Source organism: Hordeum vulgare, chromosome 4H (assembly GCF_904849725.1).
Source record: "Hordeum vulgare subsp. vulgare chromosome 4H, MorexV3_pseudomolecules_assembly, whole genome shotgun sequence".
Taxonomy (NCBI): Eukaryota; Viridiplantae; Streptophyta; class Magnoliopsida; order Poales; family Poaceae; genus Hordeum; species Hordeum vulgare.
The window spans coordinates 89,352,204-89,367,485 of record NC_058521.1 but is presented as its reverse complement, the minus strand read 5'-3'; positions in this window follow the sequence as shown (position 1 = coordinate 89,367,485).

The following is a 15,282-nucleotide window of genomic DNA, read 5'->3' as shown; positions in this document are numbered from 1 at the left end:
AGTCGTACTCGCGGCGATTCAGATCGCGGTGTGATTCCGATCTAGTGCCGAACTACGGCACCTCCGCGTTCAACACACGTGCAGCCCGGTGACGTCACCCGCACCTTGATCCAACAAGGAGGATGGAGAGGTTGGGGAAGAACTCCAGCAGCACGACGGCGTGGTGTCGATGGAGAGACGAGGTCTCCCGGCAGGGCTTCGCCAAGCACCGGCAGAGAGGAGGAAAAAGAAGGGCAGGGCTGCGCTGAGGGAGAGGGAAAAGTGTGTCTCCAACAGCCCCAAAACCCCACTATTTATAGGAGGAGGGGAGGGGGTTGCGCCACCCCTATGGTTCCCCCCCTAGGTGGTGCGGTAGCCCAGATGGGAGAGGGGGCGGCGGCCAGGGAAGGGAAAGGGGGGGCGCCCTAGGTGGGCCTTGGGCCTCCCCTGCGCCTAGGGTTTCCCCTCCCTCCCTCTCTGGTCCGCATGGGCTGGGTGTGGGGGCGCACCAGCCCACCTAGGGGCTGGTTCCCTCCCGCACTTGGCCCATGTAGCCCTCCGGGGCTTGTGGCCCCTCCCGGTGGTCCTCCGGAACCCTTCCGATGGTCCCGACACTTTGCCGGTGGTGCCCGAAACATTTCCGGCGCCCAAACCCATCCATCCTATATATCAATCTTTACCTCCAGACCATTCCGGAGCTCCTCGTGACGTCCGGGATCTCATCCGGGACTCCAAACAACTTTAAGTAACCTAGCGTCATCGAACCTTAAGTGTGTAGACCCTACGGGTTCGGGAGACAGGCAGACATGACCAAGACACCTCTCCAGCCAATAACCATCAGCAGGGTCTGGATACCCATGGTGGCTCCCACTTGCTCCACGATGATCTCATCGGATGAACCACAATGTCAAGGATTCAATCAATCCCGTATACAATTCCCTTTGTCTGTCGGTATAGAACTTGCCCGAGATTCGATCGTCGGTATACCTATACCTTGTTCAATCTCGTTACCGGTAAGTCTCTTTACTCGTTCCGTAGCACGTCATCGTGTGACTAACTCCTTAGTCACATTGAGCTCATGATGATGTTCTACCGAGTGGGCCCAGAGATACCTCTCCGTCACGCGGAGTGAAAAATCCCAATCTCGATTCGTACCAACCCAACAGACACTTTCAGAGGTACCCGTAATGCACCTTTATAGTCACCCAGTTACGTTGTGACGTTTGATACACCCAAAGCACTCCTACGGCATCCGGGAGTTGCACAATCTCACGGTCGAAGGAAAATACACTTGACATTAGAAAAGCTTTAGCATACGAACAATACGATCTAGTGCTATGCTTAGGATTGGGTCTTGTCCATCACATCATTCTCCCAATGATGTGATCCCGTTATCAATGACATCTAATGCCCATGACCAGGAAACCATGATCATCTATTGACTAACGAGCTCGCCAACTAGAGGCTTGCTAGGGACACATTGTGATCTATTTATTCATACATGTATTACTGTTTCCTATTAATACAATTATAGCATGACACTACTGAAATTAATAAATTTGCCGTCTGCCAAAGCGGACGGCAAAGGGTGCAACCACGGACGGCAAAGGCTTTGCTGTCGGTCAGCAGACGGCAAAGTAGACGGTAAAAAATCCGGTGAAGAGGTTCTTTGCCATCAGCTTTCCCAAAGCGGACGGCAAAGAATCTTTGCCATGAGTGGGCAGACGGCAAATTAACTGGGACGACAAAGGGTGCAACGTCCCCGTTAAGTGTTAACAGCATGCCTCCTCCCTTTGCCGTCTGCCTCCCCTCCTTTCCCATGTGGGGGCAGACGGCAAAGAGGGGAGAGAGAGGGGGCAGATTCCCCCCCTTTGTCGTCTGCCTCCACCCCTTTGCCATGTGGGGGTAGACGGCAAAGAGGGGAGAGAGAGGGGGCAGATTCCCCCCTTTGCCGTCTGCCTCCCCCCTTTGCCATGTGGGGGCAGACGGCAAAGAGGGGAACCGACCCCTTTTTTATTTATTTTTTGTTATATCCAGCATTTTTAACAATAATCAGGATATATATATATATATATATATATATATATATATTTGACATAAATAAATTTCTTTCCGTACTCATAACCATATTAAAATAACCTCTTATATCCAGCTTTCAAGTTGCATCCACGTGCATACAAAGTTTCATATATTACACCAGTTTCATCCACGTGCATACAAAGTTTCATATATTCATATACTACAATAGTTTCAATACAACCCATGGTACAAGAAATCATCTTCAAGCATTCCATCAATATTTTCCAAGCTTCCCGTGAAGTGAAGGTAATCTGCAAAATGACAAATAAGAAAGTTAGAAGAATAATACTAGATGAAGTAGTGTATATATAGGTTATTTCGGAGAGAAATTAGCTAAGTATAGACCATTTAGGAGCTAACTAAGCTAATTATGTCATTTAGGTGGAACCCTAGCTAACTATAGGTCGTTTCGGAGCTAACTTGGGTAAAATAGGCCATTCCGGAGCAAACTATGCTCATTAAGCCATTTTTGATCTAGCTAGGCTAATTATATGCCATTTAATACCTAAGTTAGGGGGAATAGGTCATGTTGCAGCTACGTAAGCCTTATTATGTCATTTCGAGGATAACTAGCTAAGTATAGGTCATTTTTTATTAAATAGACCATTTAGGAGCTAACTAAGCTAATTATGTCATTTAGATGGATAATTAGCCAATTTAGGCTTTGTTGGATGAGTCTAAGCTACGTAGAATAAGAGAAAGAGAAGAAGAAGTAAAAGAAGGAGGAGGAGGAGGAGGAGGAGAAGGAGACAGAAGAGGAGAAGAAGAAGAAAAGAAGGAGAAGGAGAAGGAGGAAGAAGAAGGAGAAGGAGGAGCTCCTTCTCCTTCTTCTCCTCCTTCTCCTCCTTCTTCTTATCCTCCTCCCTCTCCTTCTTCTTCTTCTCTTCTTCTTCTTCTTCCTTCCTTTCATTTTTCCTCTTTCTTCTCCTCTCGTCCCCTTCTTCGGGCTAAATTGGCTAAGAATGCCTTTTTGGAGCTAATTATGTCATTTCGAGGATAATTAGCTAAGTATAGGTCATTTTTTTATTAAATAGACCATTTAGGAGCTAACTAAGCTAATTATGTCATTTAGATGGATAATTAGCCAATTTAGGCTTTGTTGGATGAGTTTAAGCTACGTAGAATAAGAGAAAGAGAAGAAGAAGTAAAAGAAGAAGAGGAGGAGGAGGAGAAGGAGAAGGAAGAGGAGAAGAAGAAGACAATAAGAAGGAGAAGGAGAAGGAGGAAGAAGGAGGAAGAAGAAGGAGAAGGAGGAGCTCCTTCTCCTTCTTCTCCTCCTTCTCCTCCTCCTCCTTCTTCTTATCCTCCTCCCTCTCCTTCTTCTTCTTCTCCTCTTCTTCTTCTTCCTTCCTTTCATTTTTCCTCTTTCTTCTCCTCTCGTCCCCTTCTTCGGGCTAAATTGGCTAAGAATGCCTTTTTGGAGCTAATTATGTCATTTCGAGGATAATTAGCTAAGTATAGGTCATTTTTTTTATTAAATAGACCATTTAGGAGCTAACTAAGCTAATTATGTCATTTAGATGGATAATTAGTCAATTTAGGCTTTGTTGGATGAGTCTAAGCTACGTAGAATAAGAGAAAGAGAAGAAGAAGTAAAAGAAGGAGGAGGAGGATGAGGAGGAGGAGAAGTAGAAGGAAGAGGAGAAGAAGAAGAAAAGAAGAAGGAGAAGGAGAAGGAGGAAGAAGGAGGAAGAAGAAGGAGAAGGAGGAGCTCCTTCTCCTTCTTCTCCTCCGTCTCCTCCTTCTTCTTATCCTCCTCCCTCTCCTTCTTCTTCCTTCCTTTCATTTTTCTCTTTCTTCTCCTCTCGTCCCCTTCTTCGGGCTAAATTGGCTAAGAATGCCTTTTTGAAGCTAATTATGTCATTTCGAGGATAATTAGCTAAGTATAGGTCATTTTATATTAAATAGACCATTTAGGAGCTAACTAAGCTAATTATGTCATTTAGATGGATAATTAGCCAATTTAGGCTTTGTTGGATGAGTCTAAGCTACATAGAATAAGAGAAAGAGAAGAAGAAGTAAAAGAAGAAGGAGGAGGAGGAGGAGGAGGAGAAGGAGAAGGAAGAGGAGAAGAAGAAGAAAATAAGAAGGAGAAGGAGAAGGAGGAAGAAGGAGGAAGAAGAAGGAGAAGGAGGAGCTAACTAAGCTAACTAAGCTAATTAAGCTAACTGAGCTAACTAAGCTAACTAAGTTAACTAAACTAACTAAGCTAACTAAGCTAACTATGTCATCTAGCTATATTTTATTAAATAGGTCTTTTTGGAGCTAACTAAGCTAATTATGTCATCTAGCTATCTTTTATTAAAACACTAGAAATAACATACCTAAGTTAGGGTCAAGCACGGTGGCTCTGGCTTGTTTCACCTGGAGAAGGCTGCCCTGGAGAAGGCTCGATTGTAGAAGGGTCGTGCGATGCGTTTCGGGACATATTCTGCACCAAACATCGTTTGCAATGTGTAGTTAGCATGAGGACACTCTTAAGATCACTCCAACGAAATGAAACTCACCGTCCCTACCACGTTAACGACTGGCATCGGCGGAGGGACTTGGCCGTTCTTCTCGCACATAGACTGTACATTTGGTTTCGACAAGTCAAACTTTTTATTTATTAATGAAACGGACATTCAAATGCAAGATTTGAAATAACATGAAGAAGAAACTTACCACGAAGAGCTCGTATATGGCCCTGGTAGACGCATCATTCCGTGCCCTCTCCGCCTCCACCAATGCAGTCGTCCTCTCCTCCAGCTCCCTAATTTCCTTATCCTTCTCCGCCATAGCCGCCTGCATTGCCTCTCTCTCTTTCTGAATAGCAGCCTACAACACAACTCATTGTTAGCATATTGGTTCCAACGCACAACATAATGTGGAAAGATATTTGAGTCCATTAAACTAACCTCGATGGCGAGCTCAACTGGCCGTGCACGACGTGTTATCTCCGGACAAGAGCTCGTTTGGCGTGCCTTTATCTGCCGGAGAGAGCTAGGACAATGTATAAGGCCGTCTCCAATGGCGATCGAGCCATCGGGCCTCCCGTTGCCAGCTATCATCACTAGCTCTGGATCAATAGGCCCCTCGCTCGGGTTAAAGTCCTCCCCTTTCCTCGCCTTCCCGTGATCTCTGTACTTCACGAGGTTGTTGTGGGAGGAGATGTTGGTGAAGTTTTATGGATGCTCGAGGTCAGACTCAGAGAATGCCTTGACCTTCTTGTACGAGGTAGTATGGGCCATCGCATACATGTCGTACATCTGTGGCGCCTCCGTCTAATTGTGACGCGCCTAAAAGAGAGAGAGAGGAAAATTGTATTGGTAAAGGAGAAGGAAAATTGAATTGCATGAGGCATGAAGCAAACCACATACCCACTTCTCGCCAAATTGGATTAAGTTGACGCTCCCTTGATGGTGTGGCACGCCAACCATTTTGCCACGCCTCTCCTTGGCGTTGTTGTGGCTGGCCTCCCACGTTTCGGAGCACCACTGATCCACCAAGGCCTCCCAACAATCCATCTTATCCACACACCATCTCGGGGGCACCTAAGTTAATAAAGAGAAATTTGAGCGCGTAAGAACCAAATCAAGGAAACTAACTACAAAGCCTTAATAATATGTAATTACCTTCATGTAATGCTCCTTCTCCATCTTAGCATCACGGCACTTCTCCTTGTCAAGTCTAATACGCAGCGTGGCATAGTAGTCTCGAACAGCCTGCACCCGAGCCTCGTGCCGAAAGTTTTGAAGTAGGCGGCGACATTCGGTTTCGATAACCTTTGCCGCGTCCTCCTCGTATCCCTCCTCACACCTGTAGTAGGTCTGCAAACGAGACAACACCGATTAGTACAATAAATAGCTATGGTTGATTTATAATTGTGTGAAAGAGAAATTACCCAGAACTTTCGGATCACCATGTCCGCCCTCGTGTCACACAAAACACCGTCGATCTCCACCTCCGGCGGGGCCGGGGCACCCAAGTAGTGCTCCCAGGTCATTCCTACCTCTCGCTCCCGACCGGGCAACATAACAAACCCTGGGAAGTTTTGACGGCAAAGAACACCAAGGACGCTGTTGGGCTTGCGGACACCCTTGGCAACAATCCAACCCCTACAGTATGACAAATTAAAGCCAAAACATTAGATATTTGAGAAAACGCGAAGGAAAAAGGTTAAATAAGAGTAAATTAACTTACTTGTCCCCATTTGGCCTAATCGACCACCTCTGCTCGGGGGTCGCTGGCACGAGCGGGAGCCCCGAACTACCACGCTGGTAGACGGTAGCCCCCTCACCCAGCTCCTCGTCGCTACCAGCATGGCCACTTGCCTCAGGCCAGGTATCCCACTGGGTCTCTTGGGACGTACCCTCATCCCTGCTTTGCTCCGGAGTCGCCTGGAAGGAAGCCTCTGGGACAGGAGTCTCGTGGGTCGAAGGCTCGTCGACCTGAGGCTCGTCGACCCGAGGCTCGTGAACCAGAGACCATGCTAGAAGTCCTGTGCTCAGGTGAATCAGCTTGGGGTGGTGGCGGAGACCGTGTAGCCCTACCTCTCCCGCGGCCACGTGTACCTTTAGTACAACATAAATACCAACATGAGTAATAAAATGTATATAAATACCAATATGCATAGAACATGAGTACAACATAAATACCAACATGAATACAACGTGTACCTTTAGTGCCTCTCGGCTTCGCGGGGGGTCGACCTCCTCTCACGGGGGGCGCTCCTTGCAAAGTAGAGAGCAACACTCTCCGAAGAGGCGAGGCAGGAATGGAAGTACCCATCCCATCACCCGCCGACGAAGAAGCAGCCGCAGAGTGCTTTCGACCCTTTCCCACCATCTTTCAACACCTGTCATGACAAAGAGTAAATGAAATTAGTACAACATAAATACAAACAGGAGTAATAAAATGTATATAATTTAAGTGTATCATCGTCATAAATACCAACATGACTAATAAAAATTGAATACCTAACATGAACTCAAAATTTATATATAGTATAATAGTTGAATACCTTACATGAACTAATAACAATCGTCCTCGTCTATATATGCTTCGGGGTCAATAAATGCATCATGATCATCACTATCATCAATAAATGCATCATCATCATCACTATCACGAAGAACATGTGGAAGGCCACCATTATGTAATCGGTCAAGAAGTGACAGGTCATCCACAGCAGTAACCTCTTCTTCTTCCAGCTCTTCCTGTTCGGGCTCAGGGGTTAAGACGGATTCACTGTCGCTGTCTACTTTAATGTTCTGGGGTGAAGTAGAGCGGTTCTTGAAACGTTTCTTGGACATACGTGTTTCTTGGAAGAATTCTCCTTCATATGTGTCTGGGTTAATGCGAGGTTCGTAATCCTCTTCATTGAGGGTAGGTGGTCTAAAATGTGGTGGCACTTCATAAACGACATCCCAACCTTTGAGATTTGGATCAGTTTGGCAGACCCACAGTAGATAGAAAACTTGTGTCGCCTGTTGAGCCGTAATATAGACATCGGGAACATCTAAGTGGGTGTTTTGGTTGATTGCGACTAGTCCTATATGTTCATGAGTCCTTCTAGTCTCCCTCGGCTCAAACCAATAACATTTGAAGACTACGACGGTCGGTGGGTTTTCACCATAGAATAGAAGTTCATAAATTGCTTCAACTCTTCCATAATACTCGGTGTCTCCTTCGCCGATAGCAGAGACAGAACAATTTGTAGTCTTTAGGTCGGGCATAGATAGCTCTTTGCCAAAGGTACGAATGATACCCGTTGATGTTGTATTTGTCAAATGAACGGACCTTATAGTCAAAACCATTAGCGACTTGTCTCAACTCGGCGTCCATAGACTCTGCATCATCCTACAAGTTTAATACGAAAGAATGGATGCATTAGCCGCAAATTAGACCAATAAATCAAATGGGCCCTTAATGGTAATAAATTACCCTTTGTTTGAACCAAGAGATGAAACCGGGATAGTCGCCTCCATGCTTTGCGAGAAGCTCATACTCTTCAACGGAATCCTTTTCGATGACCGCTCCATCCGAGAATTCGGCGACGTATCGACTATATCAAATATCCAGGAATAAGAGTAGTTCAAAGCAATTAGAAGTTGCAGAACAATAAATTACCGAGAACTTACTCGATGTACGGCCGCACTTCTGTTAGGTTGGTGAAGATATACAATGAAATGGTCCGCCATTCTTCGACATCCAACGATTTCCCTTTCGAAGCACCGGATGGTGCGAGCTTACCTTTGAATAGGCTGAGGTTGGATCGAACTTTTTCTCGAGCGCCATCACTGTACCGAGGCTTCGGGTTATGCAAATGATGATTTTTGGCTTCGTAGTGTGCTGTCACGAAGTTTTCCGCCTCCTCAGTAATGAATGCCTCGGCCATCGATGCTTCAATTCTACGTTTATTTTTACACTTATCTCGAAGCGTCTTCTTCATCCTCTCAGTTGAGTAGCACCATCGATTTTGAACGGGCCCCCCCATTCTTGCCTCGGTCGGGAGATGCAAAATCAAATGTTGCATTGGATTAAAGAAGCCCGGTGGAAAGATCTTTTCTAATTTGCAGATCAACTCCGGCGCCAACTCTTCCATTTCATCTAGCATGCCAGGCGATAGTTCTTTCGCACAAAGACAACGGAAGAAATAGCTCAACTATGCCAGTAATAGCCATTCATCCTCAGGGATAAAGCCACGCAACATCACCGGCATTACCCGCTCAATCCATATGTGCCAATCATGACTCTTGAGCCCAAATATTTTCAATTTCTCAAGACTCGCTCCCCTCTTTAGGTTCGCAGCATACCCATCGGGGAACATCAACCGCATTTTCACCCACAATAGCATTTCCCTCATAGCTGTCCTTTGAAGATTGAACGATGCCTTTGGCTTAGCTATGCTTTGCTTTCCTTTCCGTTGTCGCAAGTTTTGCAACGGTCTATCACATAGAGCATCCAGGTCGATTCTAGCCTTAGGATTATCTTTTGACTTCCCCTCTATGCCGAACAATGTACCAAAAATGGCCTCCGCAATATTATTTTCAGTGTGCATCACGTCAATGTTGTGTGGGCAAAGGAGGTCTTTGAAGTAAGGGAGATCCCATAAGCATGACTTGTGAGTCCAGGCGTGTTCCGTATTATACCCTTTGAAGTATCCTGGACGCAAAGGATCAGGCTCGAGAGCGTTTAACTCATCAAGGGTCTGTTGGCCTGTCAACGCAGCTGGTGCAGTGTTTTTGACAACTCTACCTTTGATGAAATTCATCTTGTCTTTTCTGAACTTATGGTCAGGATCCAGGAATTGTCTATGCATGTCGAAGCAAGAATACTTGCGACCAGCCTGCAACCAACGGAACTGAAGAGCTGCCTTGCATGTGGTGCACGGGAACCTTCCATGCACACACCAGCCAGCGAATAGCGCAAACGCTGGATAATCATGTATTGAGTACATGTACCACACATGCATTTTGAAATTTGTTTTCGTAGCCGCGTCGTAGGTCTTGATCCCATTATTCCAGGCTTCTTGCAACTCATCCTTAAGCGGCTGCATGTACACATTCATATTCTTCCCCGGATAGTTGGGCCCTGGAATTATCAACGTCAGGAATATGTTCTTTCTTTTCATAATCTCTCCGGGTGGCAAATTTAGTGGAATGACAAATATAGGCCAACAACTGTATTGTGCTGCCGTCATACCATACACATTGAACCCATCCGTGCTGATGGCAACTCTAGGTTGCCTTGGATCTTCCGATTTATCCTTATGTAATGCATCAAAGTGCCTCCACGAAAAACCATCTGAAGTGTGTACCAGCATCTTGTTCCCATCCGCATCTAGTTCGGTTCTTTTGCCCAATTTGTGCCATGTCATCTGTCTGGCCGTCTCTTCGACCATGAAAAGACGTTGAAGTCTTGGTACGATTGGCAGATATCGAAGGACACTAATGGGGATTTTGGTCTGATTCTTCTCACCCATGCCGTTGTCTACCACAATATACCTGGAAGAATTGCAAATGGGGTAATAGTTCAAGGCCGCATACTCAAGCCTAAAGAAGGCACATCCATTCTCACACGCATGTATCTTCTCATAGGGCATCTTAAGTACACGGAGGATTTTCTCTGACTGGTACAGGTTTGCAGGCAGTACATGGCCTTTGGGTAGAAAGCGTCCAAATATCGTCATCATCGCGTCGTAGCATTCTCTGCCTAGGTTGAATTGAGCCTTCAGAGCCATTACTTGTGCGATGGCATCCAGCTGACAAAGCTCAGTCTGCTCGTGGAGAGGACGTTTTGAAGACTCCAACATTTCATAGAAGGCCTTTGCAGATTCCTCCATCTCATCGTCCGAATCACGAGCATCATCAAAGTCTTGCACCATGTCTTCAATCCCGGTACCATGCTCGTCGGTGCGACGACGAATCACCTCAGCTCTGGCACGTTGGTCAGACTCACCATGAAAAGTCCACACCGTATAATTAGGCGTAAAACCCCACTTCTGCAGGTGTTTACCCATTTCAAACTCTGTCTGCTTTTTCCAGTTGTCGTAGTTGGGACAGGGGCACCATGTTTTATGCTGGCCATTTGCAAATGCGGCTCTCACAAACCCCCTGGTTTTTGTTAACCATTCATGGGTCATGTCTTTCTGACTAGGGTGACCAGTGTACATCCAAGCACAATCACTCATGTTGCCTAGCTACCTATGGGGGCACAAGAAATAAAAATATAAGTCATCATCTATATTCATACGCTAATCAAGTTTGTCAGTTTTATTACGTCCATGCAACCTACACGCTAATAGGTAAAGATAGGTCCTAATCCCACCCGAGTATGTGTAGACTGGGTTCGTTTTCCCATGCTCTGCTCCAGATGCGACGCAGAATTTCGACAGCACCTCCCCGCTGTTCTCCTGATACACGTCTCGGCAATAAGCAAAGAGAATGTGTACCCGGAGAACAACAGGGGAGGCACTAACGAAATTCCACATCGGATCCGAAGCACAACATACGGGAAAACAAACCCAATCTACACATACTCGGGCTGTCCATGGATAATGTTGGACAATTTGAAAGGATGGCGGTTATAAATATGCAAAGAAATGCATATTTATAGATGTCGCACTTTCGAACTGGAGACGCATACTGGTCACGCATACTCATGATTGAAGAAACCTATAGCTAGCAAGTTTCATCGGCACGAAGACCGGGACAGAGCAAATTAAGTGGGTAGGAGGAGAAGTCATTTGTGCTCACCAACAAACGCAAGGGCGGGGTTCGTCCAACGCACGTGGAGGTCGTCGAACAACTGCACATTGAAATTCACCCGATCAACACAAATATGATGTTTTTATAATTAACATAATCGGAAAATATGTGACCTAACTCATAATTTACAAAATTATGACCCCGTCGGCTTAGTGGCGGTGATGGTAGGTGGTGTCGGGTGTCGGTGGCGTCGATGGTCGGTGGTGTCGGGTGTCGGTGGCGTCGGCGGTCGGGGGTTAGTTGTGTCGGTGGTTGGGGGTTAGTGTTGTCGGGGGTCGAGGATCACTGGCGTCGGGGGTTGGGGTCTCTTTGGTCAACAAGAGGCCGAAGAGGTGTCGGGGGTTGGGGGTCAATGGTGTCGGGGGTCGGGGGTAGGGGGCCGGGGGTCAAGGGTCAGGGGCGTCGAGGGTCGGGGGTCGAGGGTCAGTGGCGTCGGGCGTCGGGGGTCGAGGGTCGAGGGTCAGTGGCTTCTGTAGTCGAGGGTCAATGGCGTCGGGCATCGGGGGGTCGGGGGTTAGTGGAGTCGGGGGTCGGGAGTCGGGGGTCGGGGGTCAGTGGTGTCGGGCGTCGGGAGTCGGGTCTCAGTGGCGTCGGAGGTCGGGGGTCGTGGGTCGGGGGTCGGGGGTCGGGGTCCTTTTCTTTCTTCTTCTCCTCTCTCCTCTTCTTCTTCTTCTTCTTGATCATCATATTATTATTCTTCTTCTTCTTTCTCCTCCTCCTCCTCCTCCTCTTCTTCTTCTTTCTTTTATCTTTCTCCTCCTTTCCTCTTTCTTCTTCTTCTTCTTCTTCCTTTTTCTTCTAGTTTATTATTCTCTTATTTTATTCTAAGTTTTTTTTCTATCTATTGTTTTCTTCTCTATCTACTTTTTCTACCTAATAAACTAACTATCTAATTTCACATAAAAAACGGGGCTCTAAATATCCAAAAAGAACCTATAAGTAAAGCAAACTTCTACTTTATTATATAACTTCAAACATGTGTTATTTAATATAATATCTGTATAACTATCGTATACGAACTCTTTTCAGCTCCGGGATCACACCTCCTTGTGGGATACATGATTGATGATTCTTACTGTTTTCTAAAACATACACAAGTAACATGAATCAACTTACTTACACTCTTTTCAACAATACACAAGTATCATCATGAAGGAATTCCACAATATAACCAACTCACTCTTTTCAACTTACTGTGTAATAAAATCCAGCCTCCTATGAACAATTTAAGCTGAGAAAAAATAGGAAATAAAGAAAAAAAGAAAAAAATTACCTGCAGTGGCGTCCCTTTGTGGGGAGGAGGGGAGCGGGGAGAGCCGGTAGTCGGCGGCGGGGAGGAGGGCTGCGGGGAGGAGGGCAGTGGGAGGAGGGCAGTGGGAGGAGGGGCAGTGGGAGGGGGCAGTGGGAGGAGGGCAGTGGGGAGGAGGGCAGTGGGAGGAGGGCAGTGGGAGGAGGGCCGCGGGGAGGAGGGCAGTGGGAGGAGGGTAGTGGGAGGAGGGGCGGGCGAGCTCCGGCCGTGGGGGTGGCGCCCCTTTGCGGGGAGGAGGGGAGCGGGGAGAGCCGGTAGTCGGCGGCGGGGAGGAGGGCCGCGGGGAGGAGGGCCACAGGGAGGAGGCCGCAGGGAGGAGGGCGGCGGCGGTGGGCCGGAGCAGTGAAGGGAGGAGGGCGGCGGGTGCAGTGAAGGGAGGAGGCCGCAGTGAAGGGAGGAGGCCGCAGGGAGGAGGGCGGCGGCGGTGGGCGCGCGCGAGATGACATGAGATCGACGGGGGAGCGTGCCGTTAGGGGAGCGGGGGTGGGGGCTGGGTGCCGTTAGGGGGAGCCCCCCTTTGCCATCTGCAGAAGCTGGGAGGCGGACGACAAAGGGGTGGGTGGGTGGGGTGGGCTTCGGCCGTTAGGGGGAGCCCCCCTTTGCCGTCCGGGTTTTCTTTGTTGTCCGCCTCGAGGCCCTTTGCCATGCGTCAGCAGACGGCAAATAAAACCTTTGCCATCAGCAACCTCTTTGCCGTCTGCTTTGTGCCACCTGACGGCAAAGAAGATCTTTGCCATGTGTCAGCAGACGGCAAAGGCATGGCAGATGGAAAATTTCTCAATTCCAGTAGTGTGAACAATAGACGATTATCATGAACAAGGAAATATGATAATAACCATTTTATTATTGCCTCTAGGGCATATTTCCAACACTGTCCTCACCTAGTGACAGAATGGTAGTGAGGCACGCATCGTGTTGTTGCCATCAAGGGTAAAAAGATGAGGTTTATATCATATTGCATGAATTTATCCCTCTACATCATGTCATCTTGCTTAAAGCGTTACTCTGTTTGTTATGAACTCAATACACTAGATGCATGCTGGATAGTGGTCGATGTGTGGAGTAATAGTAGTAGATGCAGAAAGTATCGGTCTACTTGTCTCGGACGTGATGCCTATATGTATGATCATTGCCTTAGATATCATCATGACTTTGCGCAATTTTATCAATTGCTCGACAGTAATTCGTTCACCCACCGTAATACTTGCTATCATGAGAGAAGACTCTAGTGAACACTATGGCCCCCGGGTCTACTTCACATCCTATTTTCAGATCTACACTTTTACTTTGTTGCACTTTCGACCTTCAGATCTCACCTTGCAAATAATCGTGAAGGGATTGACAACCCCTTTATAGCGTTGGGTGCAAGTTTGTTTGTTTTTGCGCAGGTACATTGGTGCCTCATCTTGATACTCCTACTAGATTGATACCTTGTTTCTCAAACTGAGGGAAATACTTATCACTACTGTGCTGCATCACCCTTTCCTCTTCAAGTCAAAAACCAACGCAAGCTCAAGAGGTAGCATTGACCTTGGACAGTCTTTCCCAGATTTGCTTTGTACAGCCCAAAGCACTCACTCTGCCATACTAACCTTTGCTCAGAGGGCCACAAATGATATTCTTCGCTTGAGAATCAAGTTGCTTGAATCTCTTCACATCAGCAACATTGACAGTTTCAGACACGATGGGTATACCTCTTTCCACAATATACCAGAGATCATTGTTAGTTGCTTCAAGGTGCATGCGCATCTTGTTCTTCTAGTGGGGGAAGCCCTTTAATTCAAAGGTACGACAACCCGCAGTAACCTTGATCATACCTGCGGTCGACATAACTAAAACTCCACGCGGTTAAACTAAAATCACACAGAACAAGGGAGTACCTTTCTCTCATACGGGGTGAATAGGCGATTTTTATAAATTCATCACTGAGGAAATTCCTTGTGAGGAAAGTCCTCAGTCACGAACTGAGTGCAGTGGAATAAGTACTCAAGCAAGCGTGTAAAATAACGATAGCATAGTCGTCGGAGTGAAATGAAACATTTGGTTTCAACAAGTAGCGTGTTCAGGACATGCAGGTGAAGAACAAGTTAAGTGAAGAATTTGGGGTGAGGAAATTGAGAAATCTTCAGTCAAATTCTTCAAATAGTAACGATTAAAGTCATCAACATACAACTGAGAAAACGAAAGGGTTGAGGAATTAGAACCAGGTGCCTGATGAAGACAATAGTTTGATGACCCAGTTCCAACTGATGTGACAGTCGCACGTCTGGTTTGAAGCAGCTTGGTATTTAAACCAAAGGACACACAGTCCCAGGATACATAGTCCTTACCGTATTCTCCTTGAGCTAAGGACACATAGTCTTCTCCCAACACTCATGGTAAGTCTTCAGGGCAGATTTCCAAACCCTCACAAACTTGGTCACTCGGCAAGCCACAATTCATTGCTGGATGCTGTAGACTATGACGCCTAATCGTCTAGAAGATGTACAGTCCTCAAAGGTAAAAAGTGTCGGTTCCACACAGGAACAATCTCTTTAGTGATGCTCAATCACTTTGGGGTTTTGGTTTGGGTGTTTGGGGTTTTTCCTCACTGATGATTCTCTCTCAAAGTCTTCGAGGAATGGGTTTCTCTCAAATGACAAGTGTTAGTTTCTCTCTCGGAGC